Source organism: Carassius gibelio, chromosome B19 (genome assembly GCF_023724105.1).
Source record: "Carassius gibelio isolate Cgi1373 ecotype wild population from Czech Republic chromosome B19, carGib1.2-hapl.c, whole genome shotgun sequence".
In the NCBI taxonomy this organism is placed as follows: domain Eukaryota; kingdom Metazoa; phylum Chordata; class Actinopteri; order Cypriniformes; family Cyprinidae; genus Carassius; species Carassius gibelio.
The window spans coordinates 4562915-4574140 of NC_068414.1; the positions used below are offsets into that span (position 1 = coordinate 4562915).

General features: G+C 47.3%; 2 non-coding genes across 2 annotated transcripts; both read right to left on the reverse strand.

Moving 5' to 3' along the window:
* Positions 1-2312: 2312 nt before the first annotated feature.
* On the reverse strand, positions 2313-2428 carry LOC127980085 (U5 spliceosomal RNA). Its single transcript, XR_008159125.1, has one exon. It is a non-coding gene; the product is annotated as a U5 spliceosomal RNA (small nuclear RNA).
* A 3458-nt stretch (positions 2429-5886) lies between these two features.
* On the reverse strand, positions 5887-6002 carry LOC127979972 (U5 spliceosomal RNA). The gene has a single exon (XR_008159015.1). It is a non-coding gene; the product is annotated as a U5 spliceosomal RNA (small nuclear RNA).
* Between the last annotated feature and the right edge of the window lie 5224 nt (positions 6003-11226).

The window sequence follows — 11226 nt, forward strand, 5'->3', positions numbered from 1 at the left end:
GACCACAGGAAACAGATGATTCTTCTGCACAGTCTGACATTCCTGCAGCCTGGAGCTGATCTACTGGTTTCGTCTGACAAGGGGAGAACTGTCTCCCCGACTGAGCCTGGTTTCTCACCGGGTTTTTTCTCCATCCAAACAATGACCCCTGCTACGGGTAGTGTTCCAAGTGTTATGCGACTTCAGCTAATGATGGGTCCATCAGAAATTTTACGGTGCTAGGGCTGGGTCTGCGTCAGAAGAAGCCATGCATTGTTTAGTTATGTCAGTGCAGTGCCGTCAGTTGGGGGGGAAACGGCAGCATGCACGGCTCCTTGTTAGTATAGTGGACAGTATCTCCGCCTGTCACGCGGAAGACCGGGGTTCGATTCCCCGACGGGGAGAGCTGGTTCTTTTTGTCTTCCGAATGATCCATCCAAAATGTTTGGTTGGAGTCGCAGGTCACAGAAGGAGTTCTGCTTCGACGTCAGCCCGAGCCAAAGGACATGCGTTGGCCGGGAATCGAACACGGGTCAACTGCTTGGAAGGCAGCTATGCTCACCACTATACCACCAACGCAGGCGGATGTCAGTAGCTTTATTGACGCACTGTGTTCCTAATAAATGTTGTTCAGTTGCATTGACACAATACTTTTTGTTTAAAGCGCAATTAAAAAAAAAAAAAAAAAAAAAAGAGTCCAAACAATGACCCCTGCTACAGGTAGTGTTGCAAGTGTTATGCGACTTCAGCTAATGATGGGTCCATCCGAAATTATTCCATCCAAAAGTTTTGGGTGGAGGCACAGGTCACAGAGGGAGTTCTGCTTCGACGTCAGCCCGAGCCAAAGGACATGCGCACTGTTCTCTCCAACTGCTTGGAAGGCAGCTATGCTCACCACTATACCACCAACGCAGTCAGCAACTTGCGCCGTCACTAAGAAGGCTCGAAGTGCACGAGTCGCCGATAGGGCTAGAGGAGCAGATGAGATCTTTGTTTGGACCCGTCACTAAAGAGAGCCTTCAAGAATTTGCATCCCGTCACGTACAAGAAAGCGCTGCCTTCCCATCCGGCTAAATAAACACGAAGTGGTCAAACGCAGAGAGTGCCTATAATAACCAAAAGCCCAATCAAGGCAATCTCTTTCTCATGCCTCTATCTGAAAAGTTGGATAAAATCTTATATGAAAAAAAAAGTCTTTTAAAGAAATCCCTTATTCCGAGTTCACCGTAGCCACCAGATCCAGTCTGTATCCGCTTCAGTCACCCGGATCCAGTCCGTATCCAGAGAAGATGGTGGATCAACACCTAGAAAGGACCTCTATGGCCCAGAAACACAGCGGAGACCGTGACAACTAGATGAGCCGCAGATACAAATCCCCTGTAAAGACCACCTGGACAAGACCACAGGAAACAGATGATTCTTCTGCACAGTCTGACATTCCTGCAGCCTGGAGCTGATCTACTGGTTTCGTCTGACAAGGGGAGAACTGTCTCCCCGACTGAGCCTGGTTTCTCACCGGGTTTTTTCTCCATCCTTTCACCGATCGAGTTTTGGTTTCTTCCCTCTGTCGCTTCTGGCAGGCGGAGCTGGGGACACTTCATGTACAGCGATATCGTTGACTTGATTGCAAATTATTGCACAGATACTATTTAAACTGAACTTAGCTGAATGATGTCATCAAAGAGTTCAATAACGAAATGCCTTTAACTGTCATTTTGCTTTTTGACGCACTGTGTTCCTAATTAATGTTGTTCAGTTGCATTGACGCGATACTTTTTGTTTAAAGCGCAATTTAAAAAAAAAAAAAAAAAAAAAAAAGAGTCCAAACAATGACCCCTGCTACGGGTAGTGTTGCAAGTGTTATGCGACTTCAGCTAATGATGGGTCCATCCGAAATTATTCCATCCAAAAGTTTTGGGTGGAGGCACAGGTCACAGAGGGAGTTCTGCTTCGACGTCAGCCCGAGCCAAAGGACATGCGTTGGCCGGGAATCGAATCCGGGTCAACTGCTTGGAAGGCAGCTATGCTCACCACTATACCACCAACGCAGTCAGCAGCCAGCAACTTGCGCCGTCACTAAGAAGACTCGAAGTGCACGAGTCGCCGATAGGGCTAGAGGAGCAGATGAGATCTTTGTTTGGACCCGTCACTAAAGAGAGCCTTCAAGAATTTGCATCCCGTCACGTACAAGAAAGCGCTGCCTTCCCATCCGGCTACATAAACACGAAGTGGTCAAACGCAGAGAGTGCCTATTCAGACGACGACCAGTGGCAAGCCCTCTCGCAGCATGCTGCCGGACGGTCAAACTGATTCTGCTCTTGACATTTCGATGTAGCTCTGCTGTGAGCAGAGCACCCAAAAATACAGGTCACTCTCAAAAGTTCCCCTCCACGGAAATCTTTAGTAAAAGGCGAAAGATTTATGCGACAATGAAGAGAAACTCGAGCTGTGTCTCCAAACCCTCGGGCCTGTGCGCTGCCTCTGTTAAACTACTACGCTCGCCAAGGGTCATCAAGGGTGACAATGCCTGCCCACATGTGTTTCGTCAGCACCCCCCCCCCCCCCTACTCCAAAAGGGAGGAGTAAAACTCAAAAAAGTCCTCTCGGTCCACCAATAACCAAAAGCCCAATCAAGGCAATCTCTTTCTCATGCCTCTATCTGAAAAGTTGGATAAAATCTTATATGAAAAAAAAAGTCTTTTAAAGAAATCCCTTATTCCGAGGTCACCGTAGCCACCAGATCCAGTCTGTATCCGCTTCAGTCACTCGGATCCAGTCCGTATCCAGAGAAGATGGTGGATCAACACCTAGAAAGGACCTCTATGGCCCAGAAACACAGCGGAGACCGTGACAACTAGATGAGCCGCAGATACAAATCCCCTGTAAAGACCACCTGGACAAGACCACAGGAAACAGATGATTCTTCTGCACAGTCTGACATTCCTGCAGCCTGGAGCTGATCTACTGGTTTCGTCTGACAAGGGGAGAACTGTCTCCCCGACTGAGCCTGGTTTCTCACCGGGTTTTTTCTCCATCCTTTCACCGATCGAGTTTTGGTTTCTTCCCTCTGTCGCTTCTGGCAGGCGGAGCTGGGGACACTTCATGTACAGCGATATCGTTGACTTGATTGCAAATTATTGCACAGATACTATTTAAACTGAACTTAGCTGAATGATGTCATCAAAGAGTTCAATAACGAAATGCCTTTAACTGTCATTTTGCTTTTTGACGCACTGTGTTCCTAATTAATGTTGTTCAGTTGCATTGACGCAATACTTTTTGTTTAAAGCGCAATTTAAAAAAAAAAAAAAAAAAAAAAGAGTCCAAACAATGACCCCTGCTACGGGTAGTGTTCCAAGTGTTATGCGACTTCAGCTAATGATGGGTCCATCAGAAATTTTACGGTGCTAGGGCTGGGTCTGCGTCAGAAGAAGCCATGCATTGTTTAGTTATGTCAGTGCAGTGCCGTCAGTTGGGGGGGAAACGGCAGCATGCACGGCTCCTCGTTAGTATAGTGGACAGTATCTCCGCCTGTCACGCGGAAGACCGGGGTTCGATTCCCCGACGGGGAGAGCTGGTTCTTTTTGTCTTCCGAATGATCCATCCAAAATGTTTGGTTGGAGTCGCAGGTCACAGAAGGAGTTCTGATTCGACGTCAGCCCGAGCCAAAGGACATGCGTTGGCCGGGAATCGAACACGGGTCAACTGCTTGGAAGGCAGCTATGCTCACCACTATACCACCAACGCAGGCGGATGTCAGTAGCTTTATTGACGCACTGTGTTCCTAATAAATGTTGTTCAGTTGCATTGACACAATACTTTTTGTTTAAAGCGCAATTAAAAAAAAAAAAAAAAAAAAAGAGTCCAAACAATGACCCCTGCTACAGGTAGTGTTGCAAGTGTTATGCGACTTCAGCTAATGATGGGTCCATCCGAAATTATTCCATCCAAAAGTTTTGGGTGGAGGCACAGGTCACAGAGGGAGTTCTGCTTCGACGTCAGCCCGAGCCAAAGGACATGCGCACTGTTCTCTCCAACTGCTTGGAAGGCAGCTATGCTCACCACTATACCACCAACGCAGTCAGCAACTTGCGCCGTCACTAAGAAGGCTCGAAGTGCACGAGTCGCCGATAGGGCTAGAGGAGCAGATGAGATCTTTGTTTGGACCCGTCACTAAAGAGAGCCTTCAAGAATTTGCATCCCGTCACGTACAAGAAAGCGCTGCCTTCCCATCCGGCTAAATAAACACGAAGTGGTCAAACGCAGAGAGTGCCTATAATAACCAAAAGCCCAATCAAGGCAATCTCTTTCTCATGCCTCTATCTGAAAAGTTGGATAAAATCTTATATGAAAAAAAAAGTCTTTTAAAGAAATCCCTTATTCCGAGTTCACCGTAGCCACCAGATCCAGTCTGTATCCGCTTCAGTCACCCGGATCCAGTCCGTATCCAGAGAAGATGGTGGATCAACACCTAGAAAGGACCTCTATGGCCCAGAAACACAGCGGAGACCGTGACAACTAGATGAGCCGCAGATACAAATCCCCTGTAAAGACCACCTGGACAAGACCACAGGAAACAGATGATTCTTCTGCACAGTCTGACATTCCTGCAGCCTGGAGCTGATCTACTGGTTTCGTCTGACAAGGGGAGAACTGTCTCCCCGACTGAGCCTGGTTTCTCACCGGGTTTTTTCTCCATCCTTTCACCGATCGAGTTTTGGTTTCTTCCCTCTGTCGCTTCTGGCAGGCGGAGCTGGGGACACTTCATGTACAGCGATATCGTTGACTTGATTGCAAATTATTGCACAGATACTATTTAAACTGAACTTAGCTGAATGATGTCATCAAAGAGTTCAATAACGAAATGCCTTTAACTGTCATTTTGCTTTTTGACGCACTGTGTTCCTAATTAATGTTGTTCAGTTGCATTGACGCAATACTTTTTGTTTAAAGCGCAATTTAAAAAAAAAAAAAAAAAAAAAGAGTCCAAACAATGACCCCAGTTGGGGGGGAAACGGCAGCATAAACGGCTCCTCGTTAGTATAGTGGACAGTATCTCCGCCTGTCACGCGGAAGACCGGGGTTCGATTCCCCGACGGGGAGAGCTGGTTCTTTTCGTCTTCCGAATGATCCATCCAAAATGTTTGGTTGGAGTCGCAGGTCACAGAAGGAGTTCTGCTTCGACGTCAGCCCGAGCCAAAGGACATGCGTTGGCCGGGAATCGAACCCGGGTCAACTGCTTGGAAGGCAGCTATGCTCACCACTATACCACCAACGCAGGCGGATGTCAGTAGCTTTATTGACGCACTGTGTTCCTAATAAATGTTGTTCAGTTGCATTGACACAATACTTTTTGTTTAAAGCGCAATTAAAAAAAAAAAAAAAAAAAAAAGAGTCCAAACAATGACCCCTGCTACAGGTAGTGTTGCAAGTGTTATGCGACTTCAGCTAATGATGGGTCCATCCGAAATTATTCCATCCAAAAGTTTTGGGTGGAGGCACAGGTCACAGAGGGAGTTCTGCTTCGACGTCAGCCCGAGCCAAAGGACATGCGTTGGCCGGGAATCGAATCCGGGTCAACTGCTTGGAAGGCAGCTATGCTCACCACTATACCACCAACGCAGTCAGCAGTCAGCAACTTGCGCCGTCACTAAGAAGGCTCGAAGTGCACGAGTCGCCGATAGGGCTAGAGGAGCAGATGAGATCTTTGTTTGGACCCGTCACTAAAGAGAGCCTTCAAGAATTTGCATCCCGTCACGTACAAGAAAGCGCTGCCTTGCCATCCGGCTAAATAAACACGAAGTGGTCAAACGCAGAGAGTGCCTATTCAGACGACGACCAGTGGCAAGCCCTCTCGCAGCATGCTGCCGGACGGTCAAACTGATTCTGCTCTTGACATTTCGATGTAGCTCTGCTGTGAGCAGAGCACCCAAAAATACAGGTCACTCTCAAAAGTTCCCCTCCACGGAAATCTTTAGTAAAAGGCGAAAGATTTATGCGACAATGAAGAGAAACTCGAGCTATGTCTCCAAACCCTCGGGCCTGTGCGCTGCCTCTGTTAAACTACTACGCTCGCCAAGGGTCATCAAGGGTGACAATGCCTGCCCACATGTGTTTCGTCAGCACCCCCCCCCCCTACTCCAAAAGGGAGGAGTAAAACTCAAAAAAGTCCTCTCGGTCCACCAATAACCAAAAGCCCAATCAAGGCAATCTCTTTCTCATGCCTCTATCTGAAAAGTTGGATAAAATCTTATATGAAAAAAAAAGTCTTTTAAAGAAATCCCTTATTCCGAGGTCACCGTAGCCACCAGATCCAGTCTGTATCCGCTTCAGTCACTCGGATCCAGTCCGTATCCAGAGAAGATGGTGGATCAACACCTAGAAAGGACCTCTATGGCCCAGAAACACAGCGGAGACCGTGACAACTAGATGAGCCGCAGATACAAATCCCCTGTAAAGACCACCTGGACAAGACCACAGGAAACAGATGATTCTTCTGCACAGTCTGACATTCCTGCAGCCTGGAGCTGATCTACTGGTTTCGTCTGACAAGGGGAGAACTGTCTCCCCGACTGAGCCTGGTTTCTCACCGGGTTTTTTCTCCATCCTTTCACCGATCGAGTTTTGGTTTCTTCCCTCTGTCGCTTCTGGCAGGCGGAGCTGGGGACACTTCATGTACAGCGATATCGTTGACTTGATTGCAAATTATTGCACAGATACTATTTAAACTGAACTTAGCTGAATGATGTCATCAAAGAGTTCAATAACGAAATGCCTTTAACTGTCATTTTGCTTTTTGACGCACTGTGTTCCTAATTAATGTTGTTCAGTTGCATTGACGCAATACTTTTTGTTTAAAGCGCAATTTAAAAAAAAAAAAAAAAAAAAAGAGTCCAAACAATGACCCCTGCTACGGGTAGTGTTCCAAGTGTTATGCGACTTCAGCTAATGATGGGTCCATCAGAAATTTTACGGTGCTAGGGCTGGGTCTGCGTCAGAAGAAGCCATGCATTGTTTAGTTATGTCAGTGCAGTGCCGTCAGTTGGGGGGGAAACGGCAGCATAAACGGCTCCTCGTTAGTATAGTGGACAGTATCTCCGCCTGTCACGCGGAAGACCGGGGTTCGATTCCCCGACGGGGAGAGCTGGTTCTTTTCGTCTTCCGAATGATCCATCCAAAATGTTTGGTTGGAGTCGCAGGTCACAGAAGGAGTTCTGCTTCGACGTCAGCCCGAGCCAAAGGACATGCGTTGGCCGGGAATCGAACCCGGGTCAACTGCTTGGAAGGCAGCTATGCTCACCACTATACCACCAACGCAGGCGGATGTCAGTAGCTTTATTGACGCACTGTGTTCCTAATAAATGTTGTTCAGTTGCATTGACACAATACTTTTTGTTTAAAGCGCAATTAAAAAAAAAAAAAAAAAAAAAAAAAAAAAAAAAGAGTCCAAACAATGACCCCTGCTACAGGTAGTGTTGCAAGTGTTATGCGACTTTAGCTAATGATGGGTCCATCCGAAATTATTCCATCCAAAAGTTTTGGGTGGAGGCACAGGTCACAGAGGGAGTTCTGCTTCGACGTCAGCCCGAGCCAAAGGACATGCGCACTGCTCTCTCCAACTGCTTGGAAGGCAGCTATGCTCACCACTATACCACCAACGCAGTCAGCAACTTGCGCCGTCACTAAGAAGGCTCGAAGTGCACGAGTCGCCGATAGGGCTAGAGGAGCAGATGAGATCTTTGTTTTGACCCGTCACTAAAGAGAGCCTTCAAGAATTTGCATCCCGTCACGTACAAGAAAGCGCTGCCTTCCCATCCGGCTAAATAAACACGAAGTGGTCAAACGCAGAGAGTGCCTATAATAACCAAAAGCCCAATCAAGGCAATCTCTTTCTCATGCCTCTATCTGAAAAGTTGGATAAAATCTTATATGAAAAAAAAAGTCTTTTAAAGAAATCCCTTATTCCGAGTTCACCGTAGCCACCAGATCCAGTCTGTATCCGCTTCAGTCACCCGGATCCAGTCCGTATCCAGAGAAGATGGTGGATCAACACCTAGAAAGGACCTCTATGGCCCAGAAACACAGCGGAGACCGTGACAACTAGATGAGCCGCAGATACAAATCCCCTGTAAAGACCACCTGGACAAGTCCACAGGAAACAGATGATTCTTCTGCACAGTCTGACATTCCTGCAGCCTGGAGCTGATCTACTGGTTTCGTCTGACAAGGGGAGAACTGTCTCCCCGACTGAGCCTGGTTTCTCACCGGGTTTTTTCTCCATCCTTTCACCGATCGAGTTTTGGTTTCTTCCCTCTGTCGCTTCTGGCAGGCGGAGCTGGGGACACTTCATGTACAGCGATATCGTTGACTTGATTGCAAATTATTGCACAGATACTATTTAAACTGAACTTAGCTGAATGATGTCATCAAAGAGTTCAATAACGAAATGCCTTTAACTGTCATTTTGCTTTTTGACGCACTGTGTTCCTAATTAATGTTGTTCAGTTGCATTGACGCAATACTTTTTGTTTAAAGCGCAATTTAAAAAAAAAAAAAAAAAAAAAAAAGAGTCCAAACAATGACCCCTGCTACGGGTAGTGTTCCAAGTGTTATGCGACTTCAGCTAATGATGGGTCCATCAGAAATTTTACGGTGCTAGGGCTGGGTCTGCGTCAGAAGAAGCCATGCATTGTTTAGTTATGTCAGTGCAGTGCCGTCAGTTGGGGGGGAAACGGCAGCATGCACGGCTCCTCGTTAGTATAGTGGACAGTATCTCCGCCTGTCACGCGGAAGACCGGGGTTCGATTCCCCGACGGGGAGAGCTGGTTCTTTTTGTCTTCCGAATGATCCATCCAAAATGTTTGGTTGGAGTCGCAGGTCACAGAAGTAGTTCTGCTTCGACGTCAGCCCGAGCCAAAGGACATGCGTTGGCCGGGAATCGAACACGGGTCAACTGCTTGGAAGGCAGCTATGCTCACCACTATACCACCAACGCAGGCAGATGTCAGTAGCTTTATTGACGCACTGTGTTCCTAATTAATGTTGTTCAGTTGCATTGACACAATACTTTTTGTTTAAAGCGCAATTTAAAAAAAAAAAAAAAAAAAAAAGAGTCCAAACAATGACCCCTGCTACGGGTAGTGTTCCAAGTGTTATGCGACTTCAGCTAATGATGGGTCCATCAGAAATTTTACGGTGCTAGGGCTGGGTCTGCGTCAGAAGAAGCCATGCATTGTTTAGTTATGTCAGTGCAGTGCCGTCAGTTGGGGGGGAAACGGCAGCATAAACGGCTCCTCGTTAGTATAGTGGACAGTATCTCCGCCTGTCACGCGGAAGACCGGGGTTCGATTCCCCGACGGGGAGAGCTGGTTCTTTTCGTCTTCCGAATGATCCATCCAAAATGTTTGGTTGGAGTCGCAGGTCACAGAAGGAGTTCTGCTTCGACGTCAGCCCGAGCCAAAGGACATGCGTTGGCCGGGAATCGAACCCGGGTCAACTGCTTGGAAGGCAGCTATGCTCACCACTATACCACCAACGCAGGCGGATGTCAGTAGCTTTATTGACGCACTGTGTTCCTAATAAATGTTGTTCAGTTGCATTGACACAATACTTTTTGTTTAAAGCGCAATTAAAAAAAAAAAAAAAGAGTCCAAACAATGACCCCTGCTACAGGTAGTGTTGCAAGTGTTATGCGACTTTAGCTAATGATGGGTCCATCCGAAATTATTCCATCCAAAAGTTTTGGGTGGAGGCACAGGTCACAGAGGGAGTTCTGCTTCGACGTCAGCCCGAGCCAAAGGACATGCGCACTGCTCTCTCCAACTGCTTGGAAGGCAGCTATGCTCACCACTATACCACCAACGCAGTCAGCAACTTGCGCCGTCACTAAGAAGGCTCGAAGTGCACGAGTCGCCGATAGGGCTAGAGGAGCAGATGAGATCTTTGTTTGGACCCGTCACTAAAGAGAGCCTTCAAGAATTTGCATCCCGTCACGTACAAGAAAGCGCTGCCTTCCCATCCGGCTAAATAAACACGAAGTGGTCAAACGCAGAGAGTGCCTATAATAACCAAAAGCCCAATCAAGGCAATCTCTTTCTCATGCCTCTATCTGAAAAGTTGGATAAAATCTTATATGAAAAAAAAAGTCTTTTAAAGAAATCCCTTATTCCGAGTTCACCGTAGCCACCAGATCCAGTCTGTATCCGCTTCAGTCACCCGGATCCAGTCCGTATCCAGAGAAGATGGTGGATCAACACCTAGAAAGGACCTCTATGGCCCAGAAACACAGCGGAGACCGTGACAACTAGATGAGCCGCAGATACAAATCCCCTGTAAAGACCACCTGGACAAGTCCACAGGAAACAGATGATTCTTCTGCACAGTCTGACATTCCTGCAGCCTGGAGCTGATCTACTGGTTTCGTCTGACAAGGGGAGAACTGTCTCCCCGACTGAGCCTGGTTTCTCACCGGGTTTTTTCTCCATCCTTTCACCGATCGAGTTTTGGTTTCTTCCCTCTGTCGCTTCTGGCAGGCGGAGCTGGGGACACTTCATGTACAGCGATATCGTTGACTTGATTGCAAATTATTGCACAGATACTATTTAAACTGAACTTAGCTGAATGATGTCATCAAAGAGTTCAATAACGAAATGCCTTTAACTGTCATTTTGCTTTTTGACGCACTGTGTTCCTAATTAATGTTGTTCAGTTGCATTGACGCAATACTTTTTGTTTAAAGCGCAATTTAAAAAAAAAAAAAAAAAAAAAGAGTCCAAACAATGACCCCTGCTACGGGTAGTGTTCCAAGTGTTATGCGACTTCAGCTAATGATGGGTCCATCAGAAATTTTACGGTGCTAGGGCTGGGTCTGCGTCAGAAGAAGCCATGCATTGTTTAGTTATGTCAGTGCAGTGCCGTCAGTTGGGGGGGAAACGGCAGCATAAACGGCTCCTCGTTAGTATAGTGGACAGTATCTCCGCCTGTCACGCGGAAGACCGGGGTTCGATTCCCCGACGGGGAGAGCTGGTTCTTTTCGTCTTCCGAATGATCCATCCAAAATGTTTGGTTGGAGTCGCAGGTCACAGAAGGAGTTCTGCTTCGACGTCAGCCCGAGCCAAAGGACATGCGTTGGCCGGGAATCGAACCCGGGTCAACTGCTTGGAAGGCAGCTATGCTCACCACTATACCACCAACGCAGGCGGATGTCAGTAGCTTTATTGACGCACTGTGTTCCTAATAAATGTTGTT